Source organism: Canis lupus, chromosome 20 (genome assembly GCF_048164855.1).
Source record: "Canis lupus baileyi chromosome 20, mCanLup2.hap1, whole genome shotgun sequence".
In the NCBI taxonomy this organism is placed as follows: Eukaryota; Metazoa; Chordata; class Mammalia; order Carnivora; family Canidae; genus Canis; species Canis lupus.
Window position 1 is genome coordinate 23,674,882 of NC_132857.1, and position 17,290 is coordinate 23,692,171.

The 17,290-nt window shown below is 43.2% G+C and overlaps 1 long non-coding RNA gene across 4 annotated transcripts in view; it reads left to right on the forward strand.

Moving 5' to 3' along the window:
* The window catches only part of LOC140611764 (uncharacterized), a 90,228-nt gene that overhangs the window by 19,131 nt on the left and 53,807 nt on the right, over positions 1–17,290 (forward strand). For 2 of the 4 annotated variants that reach the window (XR_012012934.1, XR_012012935.1), the window contains exon 2: positions 1,263–1,283. The exons of the other annotated variants lie outside the window; for them this stretch is intronic. This is a non-coding gene — a long non-coding RNA (uncharacterized lncRNA). The remainder of the gene's footprint in view (positions 1–1,262; positions 1,284–17,290) is intronic. 4 annotated transcript variants of the gene reach the window in all.

Genomic DNA, 17,290 nt, shown 5'->3' on the forward strand with positions numbered 1-17,290 from the left:
GATTAGGGATGACCCACGGTTGAATCTGACAGCGGGAAAGCTCTCGTAAGCCCTGGTTTTAATCTGGTTCTGAGTTCAACTGTGGAGTCGTATCGAAACCCAGGTTTTGTTCTCAGCTTTGTTCTGGGGGTTCACTAGCTCATGACAGAGGTCAGGAACTGGGTGAGCAGTAAGGAAGCCGTCTCTGTTGGAAGAAAAGCGTCTTTACGATCTCCTATCTATGGGCTCATTTTCTAACTTACGAAGCACCGTCAGGAAGTCTTGTGGGCTCTCAACCTTAATTCCGTTTTTACGTAAGAACGACTTTTGCTCTGAACTCCCAGAAGAATAACAGGACGTTTGGAATTTCTGTTTAGATTTGCATAGTGTTGCTGCTTTAAAAGCAATTTTTAGTCCTTTACTTGGCCTAATGGTTTTCTATTTTTTCTTACATATGCAAATGAATTACAATATAGGAATGCAGTTGACATCCAATCATAATGATCATTTGTTAGTTAAAGGCTATTTCAGTCTATAACACTTTGATCCCTAGGAATTTAGCTGTGGTTTTATGAGTTTTCCCGTATGATTGCCCACAAATTTTTATGTTGACTAAAATTGTAAGTGGTTTAAACTGTTCAAACAAATTACTTAGCAATTAAACCCCCAGCAAAATTGTAGTTCATTTTAAATTAAGCACAGAGATTTGGTACTCTTTCTGAGCAAAACAACGGGACATAACGGTGAAATATGGAAATTCGGTATTTTGCGTGAACTGTTTCCGACAGGACAAAAACATTCCCAGCACTGGGCATAGCAAAGCCTTCCACTAATGTGAATTAATTTTGTAGCAAAGGATCACTTGGGAGGATTCCTGCTTTTGAGTTTTATCCAGGTTTCATTCTTTGAAGCACCCTTTCCATAAACTTGTGTTTTATTCCTAATTTGTCGTACTTCACCTTTTGATATTTAAACAACTCACATGCAGCTAACCGAAGTCACGGTAGTATTCACTTCTATATCAGGTTATCACCTGCTATGTTGAGAATTGCAAAGCCAGAGCACATTACAAAGAGTCAGTTGGACTTTGATACCCAAAATTGCATTTACGAGGTTCACACTCCTTTGTGTTTCACCAGATAGAGACAGCAACAGTGTTCTCATGTAATGTGTGCTTCAGCCTCTGTGCCAGAACTTATAGTGTCTGGATTTTAATATGTGTGTTGATCTGTTAACCAAAGTTGTTTTGTTTTGTTTTGTTTTGTTTTGTTTTTTGTCCACAGAGGCATGGACACCTGCTTCTGGTGAGTCTTTATGCTGAATATACATACTCAGTTGTCGGTATGTATGTATGTCACTTTGAGGTTCTCTCTCATCAGTGTTACCATTCTTGACAAAAAAAAGTCTTTGTGTTTGATATCCTTTCTCGTTTGTTAGCCAGGGTCTACCAAAACCATTACTTTTTGGTGACACTTCAGTTTTGGCCCAGAATGTCACAGTCTGTATTGAATCTCTCATTTCATTGATCCCTCATGGTTTTTTTTTCTTTAATTTTTATTTATTTATGATAGTTACAGAGAGAGAGAGAGGCAGAGACACAGGCAGAGGGAGAAGCAGGCTCCATGCACCGGGAGCCCGATGTGGGACTCGATCCCGGGTCTCCAGGATCGCGCCCTGGGCCAAAGGCAGGCGCTAAACCGCTGCGCCACCCAGGGATCCCTCCCTCATGGTTTTTAATTAACTTTAGCAGCATTCGAAGATTTTCTTTCACTAAGGGGAGTCAGAGGAATCAGAGTCTTTCTCTACATTTTTAAAGTCATTCCATAAAAATATTCCTGTGACGTAACCTGAACTCAAAATGCATTTCATCAAAAGGGAGAATTAATCCAGTTTGATGAGCAAGTTCTGAATTCGATATGCTTTGTTTAATACTTGGTCCCGGTGCTACGCGTACCATCTTTCTGTTGTAGTTTTGTGTTCCCGTGCTAATTTTGCATATGTCCTTGCTCAGGAGTCTGGGGATTAGACTGCATTCTATCCCTGTTTATGTCAGCTGGTATTTTCATTATTTTCATCTTGCTTGCTTTCAGATTTTCCCCTCCTTCCCCAACTTTTCCAATTGTTGAGGTCTTTTATTTTTTTTCTTGCCTGCTTTCTGGGAATTTTGTTTAAGGGAAATGAACCTCTTGCTTCTTACAGTTTATGTTTTCCTAGCCATCTTATGGCCTTCCTCATTACTTAATTTTTTTAGGAAGATGAGCAGTTCAAAAAACACAACGTGAATATATGTTTTTGTTACTGTGATAGGGAAAAATCTTTATCATTTCTTGTCAAAAGCATTCTTCAACCCAGAGCATTTTACATACTAAAATGAATCTGTTGCCTATACGGAATGGAAGCCTAGTGTAGCAGTGAATGTTTCCCTCACAAATACAGTTTTTTATTGATTGCTAGCCATTTTGATTTCATTTATTAATGACTTTGTCACTGATCAGAAAACTCTGACATAGTATTTCTGTTTACTACTTTGGGAAAAGAATAATTAGGACCATTATTCATAACTCCAATATAGCTTGTTAATTTTCAAGTTCATCGTACCAGAATATGCGCATGCGTGTGTGTTTGCAATGGTATTGATGTTTCAGCGTGTCTTCCTAAAAATTCACAATGTCTGTAGATAGATAGCTATTTCAACATTTTGTGAGGTCTTAGTTTTCTTTGTTCTTTTATTAAAATAACAGCAAGTAAATAGCCCATACTTTTGGTTGTGTCCTATAAGAATTTCTGCTTGGAATACTTGGAAAGAATAATGCTAGTGTTATATGAATTTTGTCTTAATCATCAATTATCAATTATTTTTTATCTATTTTTATCTTGAGTATGATAAATGATCATGGAGTCAAAAACTGTTTAGTTTAAACATAAAATGTTCTTCGGTCGATAGTTTATGAGATTCATTTCATAGAACTGTCTTTATGTTTCCATTTTGTGCTCAGTGTCCTTTTGTAGAAATCCAGATTGACTACTTTACACTGTGCATATATTTAGAGCATCATAAATGTGGGCCATCAAAACGATAATTTCATGGTATCGGTGAAACTCTGGATAGAATTTTCTTTCCTATCATCTATCAGAGTTTTAATTTGTTAACTTTACATGTCCTAAGTGTACTCAGTTATATCCTGAACCTGAAAGGTCGTTGAATATATGACACCTATAAGTACATACCTATCAAAACTGTAATTAAGATGCATTTTGCCATTTTGACCAAAATGTCATAACAGCAGAGGCACGCCTAAGTCTCTTAGTGGGTTTGTGCTTGATGTCATTGAGAGCAGTATAGTCGAGAATAACCCACTACTGGTCCCTGAGCCTCACATGAAAACACGTTCTGTACCAGAGGGTGGAGTACCTTTCACTTCTTCTCGATACCTCTTTTATTTTTTTAAAGATTTTTATTTATTTATTTATTCATAGAGACAGAGACAGAGAGAGAGAGAGAGAGAGGCAGAGACACAGGCAGGGGGAGAAGCAGGCTCCATTCAGAGAGCCCAACGTGGGACTCGATCCAGGGTCTCCAGGATCATGCCCTGGGCTGCAGGCGGCGCTAAACCGCTGCACCACCGGGGCTGCCCTCCATACCTCTTCTATTGGTGCTACTCACTGCAGAAATGACAGAATGAGCATGGGACTACTCTGTAGGCACAGTGAACATTTCCCAAAGTCTTCAAAGTGCACAGTCCCTTCAGGGTAGTAGACTAGCACATGACCTTGCTAGAAGTTTTTCTTCTTTAAAAATAAAGCCCTTTGTTTTTTTTCTCATTTCATGTCAGAATCTCTTTTAAAAAAAAGACATTTTACTTTGGAAAGAACTTTTCAGATAAATGATCATTAAAAATGCAATCAGTATATAGAAGTGCAAAAAGTAAACGGAATTGCAGATCTCGTCACTCAGAGGCAGCTCCTGTTAGCTCTTGCTGATGTCTCTCACTGGTCACGTGTTCTCGTGCATATTTAGAAATGTACATATAAGATTTTGTATAAAGGAGAATCTGTTGATCATGATGTTTTGCAGCATGCTCTGTCTCCTCCATATATCATAGACATCATTGCATATATTTTATAGATAACAGATTTACATTATAATTTAATGACCTCACAATCTGTTGTTTATCCATATCATGATACTGCAATTTCACGCTACTTTAATTTATATTTCTAAATATTTACTGTGAAAACAATGCTATGTGTAAATCTTTCCTAACTTATTATTTTCCTTGTTTAAGCTTGAGAGCTGGTGCTAAAGCATCCATCTCTCGTTCCCTCTGACCCATCTTCCGCTTCATGTTTCCACCAAACGTGGTAGTTGCTTTACTGTGTATACGTGAGGAATGGAGAAGATTGTCATTTTTATATTAAAGTAAACCCATATTTTATGTAGCCAGTTACAAAAATGTGAGATTTCAAAGAAATGTCTAATTTTCTTTGCATCAGCTCAGTTCTAAAGTTCTGTAACTCGTTCCCTCTTTCCTTTCATTAACAATACTTTGACAGAAAACATTGAGAAATATTCTGAGTGTTTGAAATATCAAATACTGATTATCCAGTGGGGAAAAAGGAGTAATACTTAATATACTCCGATTTCACCTTTATATGTCTGTTGGCTTTGATGTAAACACATGGTGTCAGACTCTTGATGTTTTAGGAGAGCTTTAATAATTAAGTTTATAGTGAATTGTCATATCAGGATTAGTGATAAATACAGTAGCCCATGTTCTGACCTAGGGTTAGTGGTCAGCCAGCTGCTGGTAGAAGTTTTTACTTCGCAATGCGTAGGCATCCTAAAGTATCTCATGGTATCATGACATCTGTAATTCAGGCATGAAAAATAAGGAATGGATGTGAGAATCCAGTGTTTAAAAATAACGTTTGAGGCTTTCTTGGTCTTGGTGGGTGATAGCTATGTGAGCACAGCCCAGTTTTCCCACCTGCAGAAGTCTTACAAAAGTACTGTTCATGCTCCATCCTCCAAACCCCATAGTCAAATGCTTTCCCCGAATCTCGAGCTAAACTGCATGAGTGGGAGCTCTCGGTGCTCCCTTGGTCTTGTGGAGCCACTGTAAGGCTTTAATATGCACGCGGTTGTCGTGGCTTGTTCCTCCTGGCAGTTTTGCCTGTTGTGGAAATAATCCTCTTCTTCTGGCCTGTGGCTTGTAAGTGCGCTGCTGCCTGCCCACTTCTGGAAGAGGAGACTTGTACCCTTCGACTCCCTACACGAGAAGACCTGCTGACACATTCAGAATAGGGCTGTGGGGCTTCTCTTTTTATAGAACCGAATGCGACAAAATTCACTTTGTTTTGTTAAGGAAGGAAGGATGCATATAGATTCCTTTGCGGCAGAAAAATATTTCCCATATAGAGATTAACACCTTTCAAATTGATTTTCTGAAATGTCTTATGTGGTTTCTTTGACATCTTCGATTTTATCAGAGATGTTTAAAGGGCAGAGTTTATGGGTGACGGGCACTGAGGGGGGCACTTGAGGGGATGAGCACTGGGTGTTATTCTGTATGTTGGCAAAGTGAACACCAATAAAAAATACATTTATTATAAACAAAAAAAAGAAAAACTTAAAAAAATAAATAAATTCTGCTTCTGAAACTAAAAAAATAAAAAATAAAAAAAATAAAAATAAAGGGCAGAGTTTAAGCAATGGGTCAGTTTTAACCAGAAAAATGTAGGATCTTCTTCTGAAAAAAGAAAGTTCAGTATTTCAACTTTGGTCTATGTATACGTTCTAAGAACCAGGGAAGCTGTGTTGTGTTACCTTGGGCCTGTGTGTGTCAGTCGGCAGTAAATGACCGAGATCATGTGGTTTTCATCAATATTAATACTTGCTGGGGCACCGTTTCTAAAAGGTCAGGAATGACGGAGCAAAACATTTTCCCGAGAATGCTTTATAAGACGCCTTGAAAACATGAAGCAATTTAACCCACTTGATAGATAGTCCGTGGCTTCTGAGGTAAGGCTGCATGTCCAGAGCGTAGGGCATTGGCAGGAGTACGGAGCAGCAGGGCCGCAGTGTGTGCGCGCCCCTTTCGGGGCTGGGGGGCCTGGAGCCGGGGGGCCGGGGCCGGCTGAGGATGTGGCTTGGCCTGCATTGCACACCTTCCATTGTGGTCCTCCTCTCTCTTATGTGGAGAACACTTCTTTGCACACTCGAGTTATTTGTCAATCATCACACATGTGTAGACTGGTCTAGCGATTTTCTGGTAGGAGTTTGTTTTCATACTTAGGCCCTCGGTTTTTATTGAGTCACCATCAGCAGTGATTCGAAAAAATCCTCTCTGTATTTGCAGGGTTGGAGATTTGTTTGAAATCTGACCATCCAATAAGTCGTTCTCTGCATGCCGTGTGACAAATGTGTAGCGTTACCAGCAAAGATCATAGTAATTCCTTTAATTAATGCGTGACTTGAGAAGTCTCGGATTAATCAGCACATGACTCGTGGTTATTCGTACCCTTGTGGGAGTTTTTTGCCACCAAATGCAAATACCAGGCTAAAAATACTGCTTTGTTTGTAGATGGAGCGAATATTCATCGCAATAGTCCTGTACATCTAAGAAAACAGAAAGTAATTAAAATGTTGATCACTATAGTAAATCTCTGCAACGGCTGCTTGTTTGTATTTCACATGGGCTCACATTTCTGAGAAGTTAGCTCTTACACAACAACCTACCATGATTATCTGATATCCTCCAGAAGGTTAGCTGGGTTGTTTCCTATATTACTTAGGAAAAACTTTCTTTTCACAATCCAAAATGTCAGCATCAATTTAAAGTGTAACACTAAGCATGTGCTTGCTCTCTGAATATTATTCTCCAGCCACCCTGCCGAGGATCTGGCCGTGACACTTTGAGGAGCTCATCGATCCTCACTGTTCACGGCACTTTGCCTGAACACCCGGACTGCCGGGGCACCTCTGGATCCAGCTACCGTTGTTTCCGTGACCCAAGGTGCGCTGACCGTAGCAATTTACATTATGTGCGCAAATTAAAAGTTACCTTGCAACAGCAGTTTACTTTAAAAAAAGGCCTCGTTTTCCCCCATGTTAAAGTTCTGTTATGTTATAGGAGTTGCATTTTTGTATGATGCAAGGATCTTTTTGTAGGACATAGTCACCTGCCATGATGAAGATAGGTTTCTTTTTTCTTTTCATTTGGGCTTAGATCGGAATCTCCATAAGGAAAATTATCTTATCTTTCATCATCTTGTGCTATATGGGAAAAAAAAATATATATATATATGCTATTTGATTGCATGTTTTAAATTTAATTACATTTTTTACCAGATTTAAGTCTAAAATAATTGAACTTGTCATATATTGCTGAAAATCTTTCTTTTTTCTGCTCCTAAATTCTCCACTTGAACTGTCACAGTGGTCTGATTTATCCTGTCCGGTTTATAGTTGTAGTGATAGAGAGAAATACCTACTCGACATTTTCAATGCAAATTGTTTTAGTTGCAGAATGCAGCATAAACATATGTTAAATCTAGCATTATCCGAGTTTTGGATACCATAAGTAACTTTTGTTTTCCTCACAACTTTTTATTTCTGCGATGAGGGAAGGAAAATAGAAAACTTCCTATCATTAACATTGTATGATCCTCTAGGGTAGAGACCTGACTTTGGCTGTTCAACCAAAGTTTTGCTGTTCGGGTTTGAACAGTGTTAACTGGGAAACGGCCACCCCATTAAAGAGTGTTCCCCCCAGTATTGGTAGAGACAAAGTAAAGTCAGATACACGCTGTATCTGTTATTTTTGTTGGAACTTACTATTGTTCTTCAGTTTCTGATTGTTCATTATTTTAAGACATATGTGAGCCTTGTGCAAGTACATTGAAGTGTCGTGCTCTTTTGGTGAGAAAATCTTTTGTATTTATCAGAGAGCACATGGATACATACAGTGTATAAGATTTTTCTGTTTCTGACGCATTTTCTTCCCCTAGAGATGTAGAGCTTTCAGAGTCATGAACAGTTTTCATCCTGATTTGTAATGATCTGTTTGTCCATAGATAGGAAAATGTTATGAAATAATACTAAATATTCCTAAGTAAGATTATACCCTGTAGAGATCAAAGCCCAACATGCATGCAGTTAGATTTTTGTCATATTCTGGAGCAGTGAGTATGCATGGTGTACGGTGGCCATAAGCACATGTATTCCGTGTCGGCTGTCTCTTACCTCGGTCTACTTATGTTTTCAGTAGCATGGCTAATGTTCATTATAAAAATCTTGATCTTATCTCTGAAAGTCTGCAATAAATGTAAACTTTCAAGTGTTTGACAGTGGCACGATACGCCAGGCTGGAAAGCTCATTTGACTAATAGGTCGTTGGCCTACTCTTAATTCAGCCTTTTGTCCATCCAGCTGCGTGACCTTGTGTGCATTCCTTTAAATCTCTGTCTGTCGTCTGTACACGCGTGGGATTCCGGGGGAGCTGGAGCTGGGGTCGCAGCCCCTGAGTTCCCTGTGTTCCACAGCAGCTGTACTTGCTTGAACAAACCTCCTTGACTCTCCGAGCCTGGTTTCGTGGTCTGAACCCCTGATGTGATCAGATGTAGACTATCGTGAGGATCAATTGAGGCAATAAATGGAAAGCCCTGTGAGGGGCTTGTGGTGAGGAAAGCTCTGTGTAGGCTTATTAATCTCTAGTACCTGACTTTGAACAACACCATTACTTCCTGATGAAGTACTTCATCAGTACTTCCTAATGGCCAACCTGATGGCCGATGCAGCGTCGGCCAAGTTATTTAACCTCTTACGCTCCATTCACTCAACTACAAATATGGAAAATTACTCTTTCTTCCAGAATTCTCCTAAGGAGTGAACTACATGAGGTTAAGTATGTAACATGTCACAGCAGAGTGATGTCAGGTCTTCCTGTCCTGTCACTGGGTATCACCTCTGCCTCGTGCATTTTCATCTAGTGAAAGCTTCCTGAGGCCCAGCCTCATTTTAAGTCCTGGGAGAGAGTGATGAGCAAGACAAGGACTCTGTATTTCTGGAGATGACTTCCTTGTGGGGTCTCAGGAAATAGAGGAGTGAGCCAATCAGTAATTTCAGAAAGCAGTGGGTACTATGGAGGAATGATGTTGGGTGACAGGCAAGGAAGTGACGAGGGGTGGGGGGGAGTCATGGCAGAGGTTAGCATTGCAGATAGATCTGTTGCAGAAGGCAGCCCCAGAGGGTTTTGTAAAGACTTTTCTTTGAGATAGTTGTAGACTCCCATGCAGTTGTAAGAAATGACACAAAATATTACCATGCAGAGTACCGTAATACACACATAACCAAACTAAAAGTCCGAGCATTCTTTCTGAGGCATTTAGAGTAGAATCTTGAATTATGAGAGGGGTTATGTCAAAGAGCATTCCAGGTGGAGGGAATACAGAGGTGCCAATTCTGAAGTGGGAAGACATTGGGACGTTGGCTTCACTGAGCAGGGCCACTGTGGCTGTGACCCTTGCATGAGGGAACGAGGGCTTTATGAAAGGTTGAGCAGCCACTCTGTCTTGCAGGGCCATGACGGTGGTGGTGCGACACTTGTGTTCTTTGTGCAAGCAATCACACTAGTTGTGCTTCAGCAGAGTGCTCAAGATCTCCCTCCATAATTTGTCAAAACTATCACCCCCTCCCCATTTTTAAGTTGGACCTCAAACATTTTCATCTCAAGTATCAATAGTACAGGATGGGGTTTTCTACAAGTGTATGGGAAAAGTTGACCTTGTAAAAGTATTTTGTATCTCACTATTGAATATGTATCCAATAGAACGTTACTACCATGATAATTTGATGCTCACTATCATCCCTTTGAACTTTACCTGACTGAGCTCTCTCTTTTCACTGTCAGAACAATTATATTTGCTTTTCTTCTTGAACTCCTGTCTCTGTCATTTCCTCCATAGATTTTATTTTATGGGTTTTATAATGGGAAGATGTTTTAATAAGTATTCTGTCATTTTTCTGTGTGTATGTGTGTACATATACAGACTGGTATATATACACATGGAAGTAAGGTTTCTAAAGTTTTAGTGTCTTTGGCTACAGTATTCTAAGTGTGAAAATCGGTCAGAAAGAATTGTTATTATAAATAGTACTGATGCACAATTGATATAAACGGCAAAATTAATAGTATGATTGGTAATTTTTAAACATGAAATATAATGCCATTGGGATGCCTCTCTTAGCAAGATGGAGAGAGAGTTTATAAAATTTCAGTTCATGTACCCATGAATGAATACTATGACCAGGGTGATGTAAAGTCTGGTGGAAATTAATAGTAAACATAAATGATATGCTGTGGGGCTTCGAAATGACGTTTGAATGATTATTAGGTATGTTGTTTGTATATTATATATGTTTATAGTATGTCATTACAGTCGATGAATTACACTGTTTTAGAAGTTCATGTAATGTTAACAAGGGCATGCTAGGAATGAATAAGCAGGAAGGTGCTTACCTTCCTGATGAGGGGGTAGATATATGTCCTTAGTAAAAATTTATAGTACCCAATATTCTTTGTGTAAAAACTTAATGATACTGTTCCTCTAAGTTTGAATAAATGTTTAAGAAAAGATATATCTTATGTTATATAATATTGAACATATATATGTGGTTTTTATATATATGTGTGTGTGTGTGTATATATATATATATATATATCAGTTCTGAGAAATGATTCTTTTACTGACTTAAAATGGGTCTACTGGAAATTCATGTAGCATCTTTCACCTCTTCCTCCTTGAAATATCACAGAAAATACATAACTGAGACCGAGGCATGTGTGAGTGGGCGGGCTCTGGCTCCTGACTCAGCATTGTGACTTTGTAGATAGGGTGTGTGAATTATTTCCCAGGATTATTTTCTTCTTTTTTTTTAAAGCAAAACCTGAGGTAATTCCATGCTTAGAGACAGTATAGATCTTTCCCGTGAGCTTTCTGCCTCAGTGAGTTGAGTTTCCACTGTCTCCAGCCTTTCTTTCCTGTTCTCTTTGTGCGTGGCTCCCAGTCAGCTTGACGTCCTTCCCTGATGATCCTTCGGGATTGAGGAGGCAGGATCTATCAGCAGGAACCGCCACCCCTCTCACGATCCCATCGTCACTGTCCCTGAATTCAGGACAGATGAATTTAGGCTAGGTGGCGTGTGTCTGATGTCATTCTCTTTTTATGGAAATGAACGCAAAGAAGGAAAGACCGGATGTTCTGTCCCAGGCTTAGTGACGCCTTGACTTTAGAAAGGCTTTGCGGTTAACAGGGGATTCTGTGGTGTTCCAGTGCCTTTTACCACTCACTCTGGAGCACAGTACAGGAGGAGCAAGGAGGAGGCCTTCGTTCTGGTAAGTGACAGAAAAGCAGTGATGGGGTAGGATGTGGTGAAGGCGAAATGGCATCGGGTGCTACCTCAGGAGCTTCCGTCAGCTTTCAGGGACAGGAAGGACTAGCTGAGCCAGGGATCAGGAATCGACACCTATAAACCATCTGGACCTAACTGCTGTCTTTCAAAATTCTTCACGTGCCCTAAGAGTGTGTGGAGGTCATGGTCTGAGTCAGAAGGTTGTGGCAGACGGAACGCACTGGAGCAGGGAGAGCGCTGAAAAGATCTGGTTCCAGGAAGAGATGATGGTGGTGTGGAACCGGGTGCTAAGAGTGGCCAGGCAGACGGTCAACCCTGAAGGCAGAGCCCACGGCACGGCCTGAAAGATGGATTGTGGGATGGGAGAGGGGGAGGGATCAGGAAAGAAGTGGGCTGAGTGCATGCGGGTACCTTTAAGTGATGTGGAGAAGACAGCTTTCGGGAACTGAGAGATGTTGGGTTGGCAATACTCTCAGATAGATGTCCAGGTGGAGGTGTGGACGGGGAAGGAAGCACTTGCAGAAGGAAAGACAGAGGCCAGGCCTGAAGGTACTCCTTCGAGAGGTGGGGTGGCCTGTAGCTGCCGCCTGCACCTCCAGCGGGTGTGGAGACGGGGTGCGGGGTAGAGGAGCAAGCCTTTGGCGGTCCTCCTGCTGCAGGTCAGGTGAAAAGGACAGAGGCCACAGTGGCATCCCAGAGGGCAGCTTGTCAGGGCAAATGGTGGACTGCAGACGTCTTAACTCTGAGTAACAAAGGGCTTCAAGGAGGGACTTAATATTCGTGTCCAGGATTATCTGTAACATCAAGACAGATTTAGGCTGTCACATTCGTAGCGAGTCTGAATTGGAGTTTGTTGAACTGGATGGGTTTGGGAGATTCCATCGTCTCCTGAGCCCCGATGTTCTGTAATGTCAGAACCACCTGTCCAGATGGTGCCTGGGCCGTGTCCCACGAGGTTTGGTCATTGGGACTTTTCTTTTACTGGTCTGAGGAACCCGAAAGTCTCTTTCCCTGTGTCCGTCCTCTCCTCTGTCCAGTCTGTCTGCAGGTCATTCGGATGGAGCAGGTTAATCAGGACCAGCCGCATTTACGTTTCCTCACGTGAGTTACTAGGGTGCGAGTGAATCTTGAACCCCCTGCAGTGTCCTGCTCTTGTGTATTGTGACGGGTTCGGTGCCTAGGTCCGATGGTTGAGGCCGTGCTATGTGACTTCAGGACTATTTCCCTTGGGTGGTCCCGGTAAGAGCTGTTTTTCCAGTCTCTTCCTGCCAACATATTCTTACATGTTTATGGCTTGGAGGTAGGTTAAAATAATGAAGCCTTTATTCCATGATTTATCCTCTACTTTTATGTATTTAAAAAATGCTAATTTCACGGTTGGTATTTTGCGCATCATGAACTTTCATAGTTACTCATTTGGGAATTTGAGAATTTTTGTATTTCAGTATATGGTTTTGTAGTTTTTTAATCCATTGCAATGTTGATGAAATTGTCATAGTTATTCTCTTGTTGTATAATTTAGCTATTAAAAAAAGATTTATATTTTTTCTATTAGTGATTTCACCACTTGATATACTGAGTTGTCTTCTGAGAATTCATTAAGATTATGCAGTGAAACCCCATACGTGTTTTAAAATTCAATCGTATTGTATCATTATATCCATGGTTAAGCTGTTAGCAGAGTGAGAAAAAAAGTAAATAGTGTGATTTGATCAAATGCCGTGTTTCCATCGCTCTCGCTCACTGCGTCAAGCAAGCGTGGTTCACGGTTTTCCTGTTTACTTGTCACTTTAACTTTGTTACACCGCTCTATTCTCTGTCCCCTGCAACTTTGAGTTGGCCCCCACCCCCTTTATTTTCTGCTCCTTAATCTTTGCATATTATAACTCTTACATCATTCCACTAATGCTCATGCCTCCTTCTCTTTGGATGAAGCACTGTGGTAGCAAACTGCGAGCATCACCATCGTTTCAGACAGCTCTGGGCTTGTGTCTTTGTTCTGTGACGTGGGAATTGTGAGGCCTTTGGCAAGAAGCTTAGAGTTTCTATGTGTAAAAGGAAGTAATCATATTTAGTTCAGAAAGTTGTGAAATTTAAATAACATGTTGTAAATTTTTGAATACTTAGCAAACTACTCAATACGTTACCTAAAAGGTTTTTTTAAAAATCTGATTCAAATATACTCTTTTCCTCCAGTCTCCCTCCAAACCTCAAATGGCCAGAACTTGATTTTCCCCTATTGTGTTTCTACACAACCTATTGTTCTTTTGAAGGGGGTGTCTCTTCCCAACCCCCATCCCCAGCCACAGCTGCTTTTAGGATTTCCTTTTTGTTTTTGTTTTTCTGTATTGTGATGATCACGTGACCTGTGTGTGATGCGTGCCTGTGTGTATATGTGCATGCGTGTGCTGTGTGTGCCTGTAAGCGCACATGTGTTTTCATTCTGCCTCTTGAATGTGGGAATTGGTGTCTTTCTGCAGTTTGGGATCCTTGGCTGTTCTCTCTCTGGATATTGCTTCTATCTCTGTCCCTCTTTTCCTGGGACCTCAAGTTCAAGTATGATGGGCCTTTTGCTGTGGACCGTGTGTCTTCTGTTCTTTTCATTGCTTCTTCTGCTTGCTCTCCAGTTTTGGTATTGTCTGTTTGCTCTATCTCAGAACTCACCAATCTTGTCCTTTCCTATGCCATCCGAGTTTTCTGTTAAGCCATCGATGAATGCTTGGTGAAAGATAGTTTATTTTATAGGTCTAGAATATCCATGTGATTTCTTCATATGCATTACACTTTTCTCATTCAGTTCTCCATTTGTTGCATCCACTTCTGTCCATCTTGTTACCTGTTTTTCTTACCAGCATGATCTTACTTACTTCACGGTCTTTGCTTATTTTTATTCTGAATTATTGGTTGCATTTTCCTTCCCGTGTATGTTTCTGGTAATTCTTTGGATGTGTGCATAACACAGTGAATGAAAGAACATCGAGGGCCAGATGGTTTATTTAGTTGGTCGATAGTCCCTTCTTCTCTTTGGTGCATTGAGCTGGCCTTCAGTGCCCCTGTAATTTTTCCCTGTTTTTCCCCTGTGGACACTCTGTGTTTTGATTGAGACCCACTAGTCAGAAGCAGGCTCTTTGTCCTCAGCACTGGAAGGCCTCACAAGCACTACGCTAGTCCTTTCAGGGATTTGGAGTGTCATACTTGGTCTTCTTCTGCCCCATGCAGCTTAGTCATCTGGAAGCTCCCACGTGGGTGGGTCTGTGTTTGTGGGAGACCCGTTCTCGCTAGCAGAGGCTCATCCCGTAGGTACTGCGAGGCCACGATAAGCTTCGCTCGGTCCCGTCCCCTTCACCTCCCACCTTCCCAAAGCACACGTCCTGTGGGAATGTCAGCCTTGCATTTGGGCCTCCTTGAGTTTCCAGTGTGTCACTGTATGGTGATGGTGTCCTCTTATCCCAGTGGAGCTGATGTCCTGAATCGGCAAGTGGCCTGGGGACAAAATGGTGCCCCATCATCAGCCTCCCCAGTGAAGCGCTCTCTGTCCTCTGCATGGATCCTTTACCTAGCTCTGGTCATCTGACAGCTTCCTGACTATCGCCAGGAGCACATCTTTTCTGGTTGTTGGGATCGAGGCTTTGGCTTGCACCATGTATGTATGTATGTATCTTCTCAGGAAGTGGAAGTCCCTGATTTAATAAAAAGCTTAGAAATTGTGATTTGTTAATACCTGAAAGATGGTGGTGAGCAAGTTCTTGGTAACTGATGATGCACATAGCGAGTGCCCCATTACTGCTTTTTTAATTGGATGCAGAGTTCTTTCTTCACTGTACACAAGAATGTGTGATTTTTTTCATTCTTTTTTTTAGATTGTATTCAAATTCAAGTTGGTTAACATATAGTGTAGTATGAGACTGGGGTAGAATGTAGTGATTCATCAGTTGCATATAACATCTAGTGCTCATCACTTCACATGCCCTCCTTAATGCCCATCCCCCAGGTACCTGATCCACCACCCACCTCCCCTCCAGTGACTGTCACTTTGTTTCCTATGATTAAGCGTCTCTTATGGTTTGCCTCCTGCTCTGTTTTTATCTCATTGTATTTTTCCTTCTCTTCCCCATGCCCATCAGTTTCATTTCTTAAATTCCACATATGAGTGACCCAGAGGGCTGACACACCCAGCCAGAGAAACAGGGCGCCCGGGCCGCAGGGCAGCCCTGAGCCAGCAGGTATCCCCTGGACTTTACAGCAGCTGCTGTGGGAGGCTGAGGTCAGGGGTGCAGGGAGTCAGGAGGCGGGGCCGAGTGCTGGCACCTTCCCCACCAGAGGCCATCTCCCTACATGCAACAGCGGGCTTCCGCCAAACCTTACATGCAACATGTTCGCCAGATGCCCAACTGCCTGGGGGTTGAAATGGCAGGGATCCGGAGCACCCTGGGTGAAGGAGGACCCCAGAGCTGTGTGGGGCCCCACCTGGCCACTCTCCCGCAGCCCTGTGGCTGCTTCTGCAGCAGAGCTCTTCACTGGGGACCCGCCAGCCTGAGGTCTCCTGTCCCAGGCCCCCCAGACCACCGGACAGCTGACAGGTGGCCCCCGGGGCTCCTATGCCTTTGAGCTCAAGCACGAGCTCCTGTTTGGCAGCCCCTCCATGGCACCTGCCAACCCAGACCCTCTGCAGGCCAGGCACATGGTGGAGGGCTCCTAGGCCCCTGCTGCGGGCTGCCAGGAGACCCCGCCCCAGGCCACAGGATGGCCCCGACCTGGGCAGCTTCCCAACCACCTGCCCTGCAGGAGAGCCTGCCCCAGACTGCCAGCCGCCCCAGCACTATACCCACACCAGGACTCCTCCTCGGGGAGAAGCACCTGGGCTGTTGGGGATAGGATGGCAAATGACGCCAGGGGCCTACCCCCCGACCTGCAGAGCGTCTGCCAGTACCAGGCCTGTGCCACACGGATGGCAGAGGCAGGGAGGCCCCACTGGAGCAGCATGCGGGGTGGGCGGTCCAGCTCCAGCCTCAGGGTCATCCCTTCCTCTGTGGCCCTCACACCGTGTTTGCATTGAAACGTCCCCGAGTGCATCCGGCTCTGGCTACACAGCGTGGGAAGCAGCATGACAGAGAAGGCGGGAGGCCCGGCCTGGTTTCGTCCTCCATGCTAGCCAGATGGGAGACCACCCAGCCGGGACAGCCCCACCAGGCTGCTGTGCCTGCCGGGACAGGCGGGTTGACACTGACTCACCATGTGCCCCCCCAGCTTGGGCTCCAGTGTCCGTGGGCCTGGTCCCCTCAGGGCAAGGGGAACACACAAGGCCGTACCCATGTCTGGGCTCAGCGGCAGAGGGCAGGCCAGGGCAGCTGTCGGGCTGCACACAAGCTGACCTCTGGAGGCCAGCCAGCCCTCAAGAATCACATCCAGGAAAGGAACTAGGGGTGGGGGAAGTGGAGGTGGGCGGGGTTGGGGGTGACTGGGTGATGGGCACTGATGGGGGCACTTGATGGGGTGAGCACTGGGTGTTATTCTATATGTTGGCAAATTGAACACCAATAAAAAGTCAATTTACAAAGGAAAAAAAAAGGAACTGACACATGTTTCCTAACTGATGGGAAGGCTAAATCCCAATTAGATATTAGCAAAAATTAAAGACATAACATTTTTCCCATTGATGTTCCAAAATAAAAATAAAAAAGAATCACACCCAGGGAGAGCACCAGAGGCTTGAGCTGAGTGGGGAGCAGAGCCTGAAATGTCGGTGTTACCCCCCACACCCACCGAAGCTGGGACAGGTGCCAGCGGGAGGCCCACGGGAGCGCCACCCTGCCAGTGGGGCAGACCCGGGTGGCTGTGGGTCTGTCCTCAGGTGGGCAGTCCTGGGCACACTCCTCTCCACACCGCAACTGCCACCTC